The following is a 10,880-nucleotide window of genomic DNA, read 5'->3' on the forward strand; positions in this document are numbered from 1 at the left end:
CTGTGCATAGAAACTCACAGGACCTCCCAGCAGGAGTGGGCTCAGGATGCCATAAAAGCACTGTATGACGAAATGGGACAATACAATCCCCTCGCGCTTTCGACCCTGTTCAAAATGGAAATGCGCAGCCACGAGGAAAGGACAGGAACACACAGCTCTGCAAATCACACACCCAAGCAGGTCCTAACACATGAACGTGCTCAATACGACCAGTCACGAAGGAAAAATGAACGAGAAGTACAAGAGATGAGATTTTACATCCGCTGGGATCGCAATGATTTAAAAAGAAAGAAAAGAACAAGTACTGGCAAAAATTGGGACCTGGCTCCCTTGCGCACTGCTGGGGCAAACATAAATGATGCAGCCAGGAGGGAAGACAGGAAGGTGATTCTTGGGAAAAGGGAACTCAGAATGACAGGAGGACCCACCCCCACCCCGGGGTGTTCCCCAATAGCAGGGACAGCAGGGACGGGCAGAGACGTCTGCTCACCTACGGTCACAGCACCACCAGTCATTACAGCCCAAAGCAAAATCAACCCAAGCCCCAGGTGATGGATTAATGGATAAATAAGACTGGTAGATACACGTAAGAGAATATTAATGGGTCTCACAATGGAACTAGACACTGACACACACTACAATATGAAGGGACTCCTGTATGAGACCTATGAAATGACAAAACAGTTAACAATGCAATAAAATAAGAGATTCACCAAGAAAACAAGGTGTAACAAGACTCCAGTTATACAGGTGTGAGTTGTCAAACTCTTGAAAACAGAAAGTAAATGGTGGACACAGGGGCTGAGGGACAGGGCAGTTGGGAGCAAGAGTTTCATGAGTGCAGTATTTTATTACTGGGAAATGAAAAAATCTGGAAGGTGGTAACGGCTGAATAACACTGTCAGATACTAATTGGTAAAGAACACCACATGAAAACAGCGAAAGGAGACTTTTTATTTTACACTTAAATGAAGGGTCAGGGGCTTTCCTGGTGGCTGAAAGGTTGAGACATAACCAATGGAGCTGTCCGCAGCCAGAGAGCTACCCACATGACGCAGCAGTGCTCTCCTGACTTGCCCACTGCTCCCCTCAGCAGTGTATTTCAATAGATTCGCCTGTTCTGCTCCCCACTCTGTCTCTGGTGAATCCTCCCTCTGCCCCACTTCTGGCCCATCCCACAGTTTTGTATGCATAAATGAGCTCATCTTTTCAAAAATGAATGAATGAATGAATGAATAGAGGGCCACGTTTACTAGGAAAAGGAGAAAAAGAAGCAACAGTCATGCTGGGCAGAAGAGCAGCCACTGCTACTCCCCACAGTGCAAAGGTTTATAAAATAAAACACTTGCATGGTCACAAGTGACAGGAGAGCTGCTAAACTTAGATTGTAAAATATATTCATTCTATCAATATTCTATAAACATTCCATCAAAATTAAAAAAATCTACCACTAACCATAACTTCAGCAAGAATCATATGTATGAGGGCCTTCCTGGTGGCGCAGCGGTTGAGCGCTGGGTTGTGAAGCTGCCCGCAGCCTCTGCAGCGCCGGTTTGATCCCCGGCTGCTCCCCGGCCACCAGAGGAGGGTGCCACATGGCGCACAGACCTCTCCGGCCGACGGCTGCTCCCCTCAGCAGTGTACTTCGGTCCTTCTGCCTGCTCTGCTCCCTGCCTCTGGGGAATTCTCTCACCCTCCACGCTTCTGACTGTACCCAGTGCTTGTATAAACAAACAAACAAACAAACAAACAAACAAATAAAAACAAGCCTCTATTAAAAAAAAAAACATACATATGACTAACGCACACACACCTACTGTACTCCAGACTCGATGACAGAAATGTGAAGCTCCTTATTAAAAACTGCATTTAGGATCACTGACATAAACTCCCAACAACCAAAGGTCAAATGATGAACATCTGTGCTACCTGGTTTTACTCAGCGAGTGCCTGTGTCATGACCCTTGTTCAAACGTGTCCCACTGACCCAAGTACTTTCTCCCCTTGAACTCTGAGGTGTCACCACACTGGCCAGTCGGAGGCAGAAAAGGCAGCAACCTCATCACTGAGAAAACGCATCCATCATGTTTGCCCAAGAATGAGAACTGTATTGTGAAAGAAAGTGAACACACACACACACACACACACACACACGAATGCACGTATGCACGCTCGCACGCACACGGCGGTGCTGTTGTTAGCAACCATTAAGGTATCAGATAATATTGAAGAATAACTCGCTTTGGGTGAGACTAAACTCTGGAACAGAGAAATCCCTTTCTGGTGGTGGGAGACCTGGGCTGAGAAGGATCTAATTCCACACGGGAGGGCACAACGCAGGACGAGGTTTGCACGTTGCATGAGCGGCAGGTGCCATAGGGACAGCTACAGGCGCAGTCAGGTGGGAGCTGAGCCTGTGGTAGTAGGACTGGGCAGAGGCCCACGCTCAAGTGTAACTGGCAGAAATGGCAAAACACAGTTGACTGACTCACTTAGGAGAAGTGCAGAATGAAGACGGGAGACCAGATCGGAACACAGGGATTAGCTACATTCAGGAGCCCAAGATACTCAAGCACTCAGGGACACAGAAAAGCAATCATCAGAGAGACCATGACAGAAGCAAACACAAAGAAATTTCATCTTCCAAAACACTGAAGATGGAGGAAAACTCACCAACACATACGACAAGGTCAACATTGCCCTGATCCCCCGCAAAAAAAAAAACAGCTTAAAAGGGAAAAATAGACCAACAGCACCATAGAACAGAGAAGCGAAAATCCTCAACAAATTCCACCCGACTTAATACAGCAACATGGGGCCTCCTGGGTGAAGCAAGGAGTCAAGACAAAGCACTATGAAGCTACTATCCACAGCCCCTGCAGCATGACTTCGATCCCCAGTCGGGGAACTGACCAATACAGCACACCTGACCTCTCCGGTCTCCCTGTTGCTCCCCTTAGTAGTGTATTTCACCAGATCTGCCTGGTCTGTTCCCCACTCTCTCTCTGGTCAATCCTCTCACCCACCACATGTCTGACCTGTACCCCAGTTCTTATATGGATAAATAAATCAATCTATAAAATTCCAAATGGATTAAATATTTGGTGATGTACTTGACAGAAAATATAGGGACACAGTACAGTACAGTTGCCACAACGTGCACTAGGGAACACAACCCCAACACCCAGGGAAACAAAAGCAAAAATCAACAAGCGGGTCACCACCAAACCTAAAAGCTTTCATACTCAAAAGAAAGCAGCCCAAAAACTGAAAGGCAGTCTACAGAACAGAAAGAGAATCTGCATGCCACACATGCGACAAGGGGTTCATTCCAAAATTTATAACATCCCAAACAATGCAAGAAACCAACTGATGAGTCAATTAAAAATGGACAAAGGGGGGCCTCCCTGGTGACACAAGGGGTTGGGACACAATCTATTAAGCCTCTGCAGCGTGAGTTCGATCCCTGCCCGCAGAGACAACCCGCATGGCGCAGCAGACCTCTCCTGAATCGCCTGCTGCTCCCCTCAGCAGTGTGTTTCAGTCAGTCTGCCTATTCTGTTACCTGCTCTGTCTCTGGTGAATCCTCTCACCCTCTGCATCTCTCGTCTGTACCCCAGTTCTTGTATGCATAAATGAATAAATCCTAATAAAAAAATGGACAAAGGAACTACATAAAATCTTCTCTAGAGAGGGAATTCTGACATCCTACAGACAACAGGAATGTTCACCGCAACTTATTTTAAGAGAAATGTAAATTGAAAGCACACTTAGATGCCACCTCTCCCCTTGCGAAGGCCCAAATAAAAACGAATGGATTTACACAAAACGGGGGGTGGGGGGTGAAAGTTTTATGGGGAGTATAATAAAAATGAAAATAATTACACTGTGCAAAAATGAAAATGATGTAAAAATATGTAAGATAGTATTTAAAAAAGTGAAAGACTGAAAAAAAAAACCATATGCAATGAAGAACGCTGGAGAGGGCGCAGAGAAAAGGGAGCTCTCACCGACGGCTGGTGGCCATGACAGTCGGAACAGACCCTGTGCATGAGGGTGCGGAGGTTTCTTAAGGAAATAAAAACGGAAATTCCATGTCATCTGCAATACTTCCACACATTATCCTCACGGGAAAACTCAAACACAAAAAGATTTATCCCACCCGGGAGCAGAGCAGCTCTGTTCCCAACGGCCCAGTCATGGCCCAACCTACATCCCTTCGGCAGAGGCGGGGAAGGAAGGGTGGAGCACACGCAGGGGAGCACTGCAGGGCTGTGAGGAAGGAGCAAAGGGTCACACTGAGGAGAAAATGGGTGGGTAAAGAGGCGATAGTCTTTTTTTTTTTTAAATATGTATTTATTTATACAAGCACTGGGTACAGTCAGAAGTGAGGGAGGGTGAGAGAATTCACCAGAGCGAGAGCGGGGAGCAGAGCAGGCAGAAGGACCGAAGTACACTGCTGAGGGGAGCAGCGGGCGGCAGGAGAGGTCTGCGCGCCATGTGGGACCCTCCTCCGGTGGCCGGGGAGCAGCCGGGGATCAAACTGGCGATATAGAGAATGCAGGCAGCTTCGCAACCTAGCGCTCAACCGCTGCGCAACCGGGGAGACCCAAAAGTCTGTTATTTAAAAAAAAAAGATTTATTTATTCAAGCATACAGGAGCTGGGGTACAGGACAGAGGTGTGGGGGAGGGAGTGAGAGGATTTAGCAGACAAACAGGGAACAGAATAGGCAGACTGACGGATATACACTGCCGAGGGACGCAGCAGGACAGTCAGGTCTGCTGCACCATGTGGGTTGCACCCTGGCTGCCCGGTGAATGGAACCTGTGCTGCAGAGACTGCAGACAGCCCCATCGGTTGCATCTCAACCCCTTGTGCCACCAGGGAGGCCCCGGGAGGTGCCCTTTTGTGAGACTCATTTCCACGAGTAAGGGAACATCCCCATGAGGAGGCCTCCAGGTTGTCACGTTGGAAGGACTTGTCCAAATGTCTCCGTCCCTTATCAGAGGGGGAGGCGGCCCCTTAGGACCGCACCACCCGCACCCTTGTCGCTGGGCTCCCCACTGCCCCCCAGGGCTGATCCCCATCCTCTGTCCTTTCTCTGGGGTTGAAGATGTCCTTGCAGAGGGGCAGAGGCCAGGTTGGCAGGTCACTCAGTGTTCCTGGGTCTCCCCAGGTGAGCGAGGAGGCGTCCGTGTTTCCTCAAGTGCATTTTCTCCCACGGATGCCCTGGACTCCGGGAAGGTCTCCATGGAGAGCCTGCTGGGTGGATGAGGCGACGTGTCCTCCTCCCAGGATCCCAGAGCAGACCCGGAGGAGTTTACAGACAAGGAGACAGGGGGTGCCTCAGGGCGAACCCGAAGGGAAGGGTTGACCCAGCTGGGGGGTCCTCAGCCCATGCTGGGGAATCCAGGGCAAGGCCCCCTAACAAGCAGAGAGAAAAGGGACCTTATAGGATCACCCCAGGGCGAGAGGAGGGAAAGCCCAGGAGGAAAGGGAAGTTGCAAAGCAGCGGCAGGCGGCAGTGCCAGGGGCAGACCCAGAGGCACCCTGAGACCCCAGACCCTGTGCACCCTCCACCGGCACTGCCATCTGCCGCGTGCGGGGCAAACACCCCCTCACGTAACTGCCCTGCCGTGGAAAACAACAGGGTTGGGGTGCAAGGGAGAGAAAGACAGAGTTAGACGGTTTGCAAGGAACCAAAGCCTCCCGGGCCTGTGGGGTCAGTCCCGTGACCCCCACAGTGATGATCCCGGCTTTGGGCAGCACCTGCCGCGTCCTCTCTGCAAGTGCCCCCTCCGCAGGCTGTGGGGGGAGAGGACACCCCTGACCTGCCCTCAGGCTCCTGAGTTTTAGGGGACTTGCTGTCGGGGTCTCCGCTGCCTCAGTTATCTGTTCTGAACAGACCTGCCCCAACAAGGGGCCTGAGCCACAGGGGGTCTCTGTCCTCCCCCCAACCCCCGCCTCTTTCAGTCCTGCCCACACTGCAGAGTGATGCCCAGACTCACTGCGGGGACATCCCCGGGGCAAACACCTGCCCAAGAAGGCGGCTTCTGCACGGGAGAATCCAGCTCGCCAGGGAGGTCCACGGGAACGTGGAAGGGGAGACCCCAGCAGGCGGCACCTCTGGGCAGCCACCTGCAAGGGAGCAGAATAGCCCCCCCACATGCCGCTGTGGCCCATGATTCAGTGCAGGACAGGCCCTTGAGAAAAAGCTGGGTCAAGAACACCAGCCCCCACCCCCCTGAAAGCAGGAGCTGAATCTCCCCTGCCCGGGGCTGCCCCAGGGAGAGGGGAGCTCACAGGGGTCTGCGGGTCCGTCTCCCCTGCCAGGGGCCCCGACCTTCCCTGGCTGCTGTCCCCGCAGAGCCTGCCCTGCCCCAAAAGCGGCGCCCCTGGGGTCCGAGGACCCGCCCGGAGTCTGCTCATCTCTCCCTGGAGCACAGATGTGTGTGGGGACGGGACACCTGACGCCCCCACTATTAGAAATGCCTTCCCGGTTCGTGCGCATCACAGGGCTGGGTGGAGGCTCCTCTGCACTTACCCAGCAATTTCTCTCCCACAAGGTTTTCCTCTAATGCCACAAAGAGCAGCACGTGGAGCCCCCGCGCCATCTTCTGGCCAAGACAGAGAGAAGCTGTTTAAACAACGAGCGGGAAGGATGGACATTTTCCCAGGTAACAGAAGTCACCGAACAGATCTGAAGACCCGCTGCTCCTTCCCACTGAACGAAGGTTTCCCCGGTGGCCTGGCTGCTGCATGGGAGGTGGGTGAACTGCAGCGCGCCCTCGGCGAAGGTCACCAGTTGGGTGGGGCTCAAAGGGCAGACTGAATTTTCAGGACGCCCCGTCCTGCCCCCAGGGCTCTGATGGAAACTGTTTTTGGGCCACAGATCTTGGAAACAGCGAGAAGGAAGGGACCAAGGCCGAAGTCGGAAAATGTCTTTCAAAATCTTTTTATGGGGCCTCCCTGGTGGCGCAGGCGGTTGAGGGCCGCACCGTGAAGCAATCCGCAGCCGCTGCAGCACGGGTTCAATCCCTGCCGGTCAGGGAGCAACCCACATGGAGAGGCAGCCCTCTCCTGTCTCGCCCGGTGCTCCCCTCAGCAGCATATGTCAGTCTCCTCTTCTGTTCCCCACTCTCCGGTGGATCCTCTCACCCTGCATCTCTGGCCTATATCCCAGCTCTTGTATGCATAAATAAATTAATATTTTAAAAAGTCATTTTATGGCGCCTCCCTGGTGGGGCAAGGGGTTGGGACTCAGGCTATGGGGCTGTCTTCGGCCACTGCAGGTTGGATCCCTGGCCAGGGAGATACCCAGGTGTACAGCAGACCTCTCCTGCCTCCCCGCTGCTCCCCTCAGAAGTATATTTCGTCAGTCTGCCTGTTCTTCTCCCCACTGTCTCCAGTATATCCTCTCACCCTCCCACGCATCTGGCCTGTACCCCAGTTCTTGTATTACAATAAATAAATCTTTAATAAATGAATGAGTGAATAAATAAATAAAAAGGTGGACTGAAGTCTAACTTGACTTCAAAGCTCACCCAACTTTCCTGAGAGTCTGACCAGCCTCCCAGTGATCAGGCGCACAACACTGTCCCTAACTAAACTAAGAAGCTAGTAGTTTTCACTGGCCTTGGGACTCTGCACACACAGCAAGCCAACCCTCCTGCTGAGTGTCTGGCTTTGTGCCTTACTCCAGCATTTCAGGGCTCCCCGGGTGGGTGTTGCCCTAACTAGGGACACACGGGATTTAGAACAGCTCCTCTGCGAGGAACAAATATCCCACCCACATTCTTTTTAGTCTAACAGCACTCGAAAAATGGGCTGCGTCCCTGGTGCAATGTGCTCTCATGTCCCAACCCCAACACTTGCTATTCTACTACGGCTTGGCTTGTGACCAAGCCTACACTCAGCGCTGGCCCCAATGACTTTGCTCCAGGGCAGGGAGGGGGCAGCCCTGACCCCACAAACCTGCCTGCTCTAAACAGGTTCTGCCATCCTGCTTCCTTCCTTCTGTCTCCTCTGCAGCTTTTCTTCTCTCCCTGCTCAGCTCCACCCTCCCTTGGGTGGGGCAGGAAACCTGGAACCTCCCCTTTCCTGGGGACCCCCTGTTACAACTTCACCTGTGACCGAGGGCCCTTAGCCGCTGCTGTACTTCTCATTCTCCTCTTCAAATCTTAACATACACAATCTCCTACTCAAATTTGTTTCTTCTAAGCGAGGGGGAGCGCCTCAAGGTTAAACTCCTCCTCCCAACAAACAGCTCACCCCTACAAGGGGAACAGCCTGTCCAGATGCCCCACCCGTGCACTCCAGATGCCCCCCCTCGCCTCCCTCCAGAGCCACCAACAGGCAGCTCAGGGAGGAGTGTCAGGGAGACCATCTCCCGGGCCCCTGGAGGCAGGGCCAGCTCTACATGCCACTCCAGCAGGGAGCAGCTCCGGAAAATGGACCTCCTCCCTGCAACTCCCCAAAAGATTTTGGGCTGGATATGGTCGGGGTGGGGGGGGGGGGATGATGGAGGACAAGAATGGAAAGACTGGAAAGGACGAGCCCCAAGGCCAAATCCTGACTCACACTCGGAGGTGGGGGTCGAGCACATGCACAGGACCCTTAACCAGCTGTGCAGGTCACACCCTCAGGCGCCAGCGCCTTGTCAGGAGGCAGGAGAGGGAGCAGGGTCCCTGCTCTAGGGAGTGGGGCACGGCCTGAGGGGAAGGATGTGGAGACTGACCCACCCCGGAATCTCTGGTCCCTTTCTAGCGCTGCCTGTTGCCCAACATCCGCAGCAAGCAGCCGCCCCGGAGGAGCGCGCCTCCCAAGGAGAAAGGGGCTGTGGCAGGGCAGGCTCCGCACAGGCCCGGGGCAGCCGCCCCCCTGCCCGCCCGGGACCACGCAGGAGCCTCTCCTCACCAGCTCTCGCCTCTGCGGGGCCGCAGCCTCCTGGCGGGTGGCCGGTACCTGCCAGGACGTCTCCAGGGACCTCCCTCAGCGGAGGCCGCTCTCCTCAAGGCCGCCGCCTGCAACCGCGCAGGCCTCGCTCAGCAAACCTGCCCCTTCCCTTCCCCTGAGAAACCTGCCCTGTAAACACAACTAACGTCTCCGTCTCGTGGAGGAGCGACCTGGGGAACTCCCGGGGGCTGCTGAAACAGGGTCTGGGGAAACATTTCCCAGAGTGAACCCCAGGACCTTGCACTCCAAAAACCCCATCACCCCCACCCGATTCCCCAAGACCCACAGGAAAAACCCGCAGTTCTGGAAGGACACTAGGGAAGATCTCTGGCGCCACCTAGTGCCCAGAACAAAATCACCACCTTCCTGATGGTGGGAAGCCAGGGATCCCCAAACCACCCTCAGGTGCTGAGAGGGGCTGGGCCGCGCCTACGGGGTAAGAAGGGAAACCAGGCGGGGAGCAAGACCCCATCCTGGGACTGAGAACCAGGCGCAGGACCCGGGGTGGGGACGCGCCCTAGCAGCGGGCACTGCACAGGGCGACAGCCAGCGTTTTGGACCTGACAGCCCTGGAACTGAGCCTAGAGAGCAGCATTCGGGGGCGGGATCCACACAGCTGCGGGCACAGGGCCGGGTGAATGCGGGGCAGACACAGCACCCGGCTTGAACGACAGCCCCTGTGTTGAGGTGCCCCCCAACCCTTTTCTCAGAGAACCACTGGGGAAAAGCAAGGTCAGCAAGTGCAGGTCTCTGGCGCCACCCGGTGACCAGAACAAAGCCACCGAGGAGCTGATTCCCTGCTGGAACTGAATAAACACAGAGGGCGGGAACCACCGGGGGCAGAGCCCAGCAACAGGACATCAGCCCCCTGGTGGTGTTTTGGCTCCCGGTGCAAGACTCGGTCTGGTGAACAGATGTCAGCAGGTTGACTCTGTGCTGAGGACTCTCCAGGCCAACTCTATGGACCTTCAGCATCTGTGCACTTCTGCGATCTGCTGGGGGTGTGGGGGTGTCATACTAAATCCAATTCCCCCAGATACCAAGGGATGACTATAAAGTTTCTGGGGGCTTAAAAGTCATACATGGATTTTCCACCGCCCGGGATCAGCGCCCCAACCCCATGTTGCTTAAGGGTCAGTCAACCGTAAAAGCAAAACCAATCATGAGAGCTGAAAATACATGTGGTTCTGCTGGCAGGACAATCACAGACTCTGCTACCACAACTGTAATGTGATACCACCATTAAATTAAATGCTACATTTCAGTTAGAATTAGGGAAAATCAAGATGCATTTTACCTCTTCCCTGATTCCATACTCCAGTCTAATTGAAGGATAAAGGGCTGAGTTCAGTGAACAGGGAGTGTTCAAGGTGGGGAATCTGAGCAGGTTGGAGACCAGCTCCAGCTAGATGTCCTGTCAGGGATCTCAGCAGGAGAGGACGGCCTTGGTGGAGTTTTTGGGAGGGCTGAGGGGAAGTGGAGCCAGGTAGGAGTGAGGAAGACACAGACACCTTCTCTCCTGCAAGTATCTCCTCCTGAGGGTCTCAGCAGGTCTTTTTTTATACCTTAAGGCCAGCGGTGAGATGACATCAGCAGAAGCATCAAAGCAGAACAGAGGCCATCATTACATATTTCCTCATGAACATAGAAAGACCCTCTTGATCTCATCCTACAAAAGGACACTTCCTTAATCTGATTAAGAAAATCTACAGGGACAATGACTCCCCTAGGTACAGCTCTTTTTCTAATGTAATCCACTGTCTAATGTACTGTCTAAGACAGTACAATGTTCAGTAACAATCAATCACCCTGTCAAGCCTTCCTAATTTCCGAGTGGACATGAAAGTCCATTGTTATGCTGTATTACTAAAATCAACCCATTCCCTAGTACTCAATTCCTCTAGCCCATTACGAATTACTTCA

Source organism: Talpa europaea (genome assembly GCF_964194135.1).
Source record: "Talpa europaea genome assembly, chromosome: 2".
In the NCBI taxonomy this organism is placed as follows: Eukaryota; Metazoa; Chordata; class Mammalia; order Eulipotyphla; family Talpidae; genus Talpa; species Talpa europaea.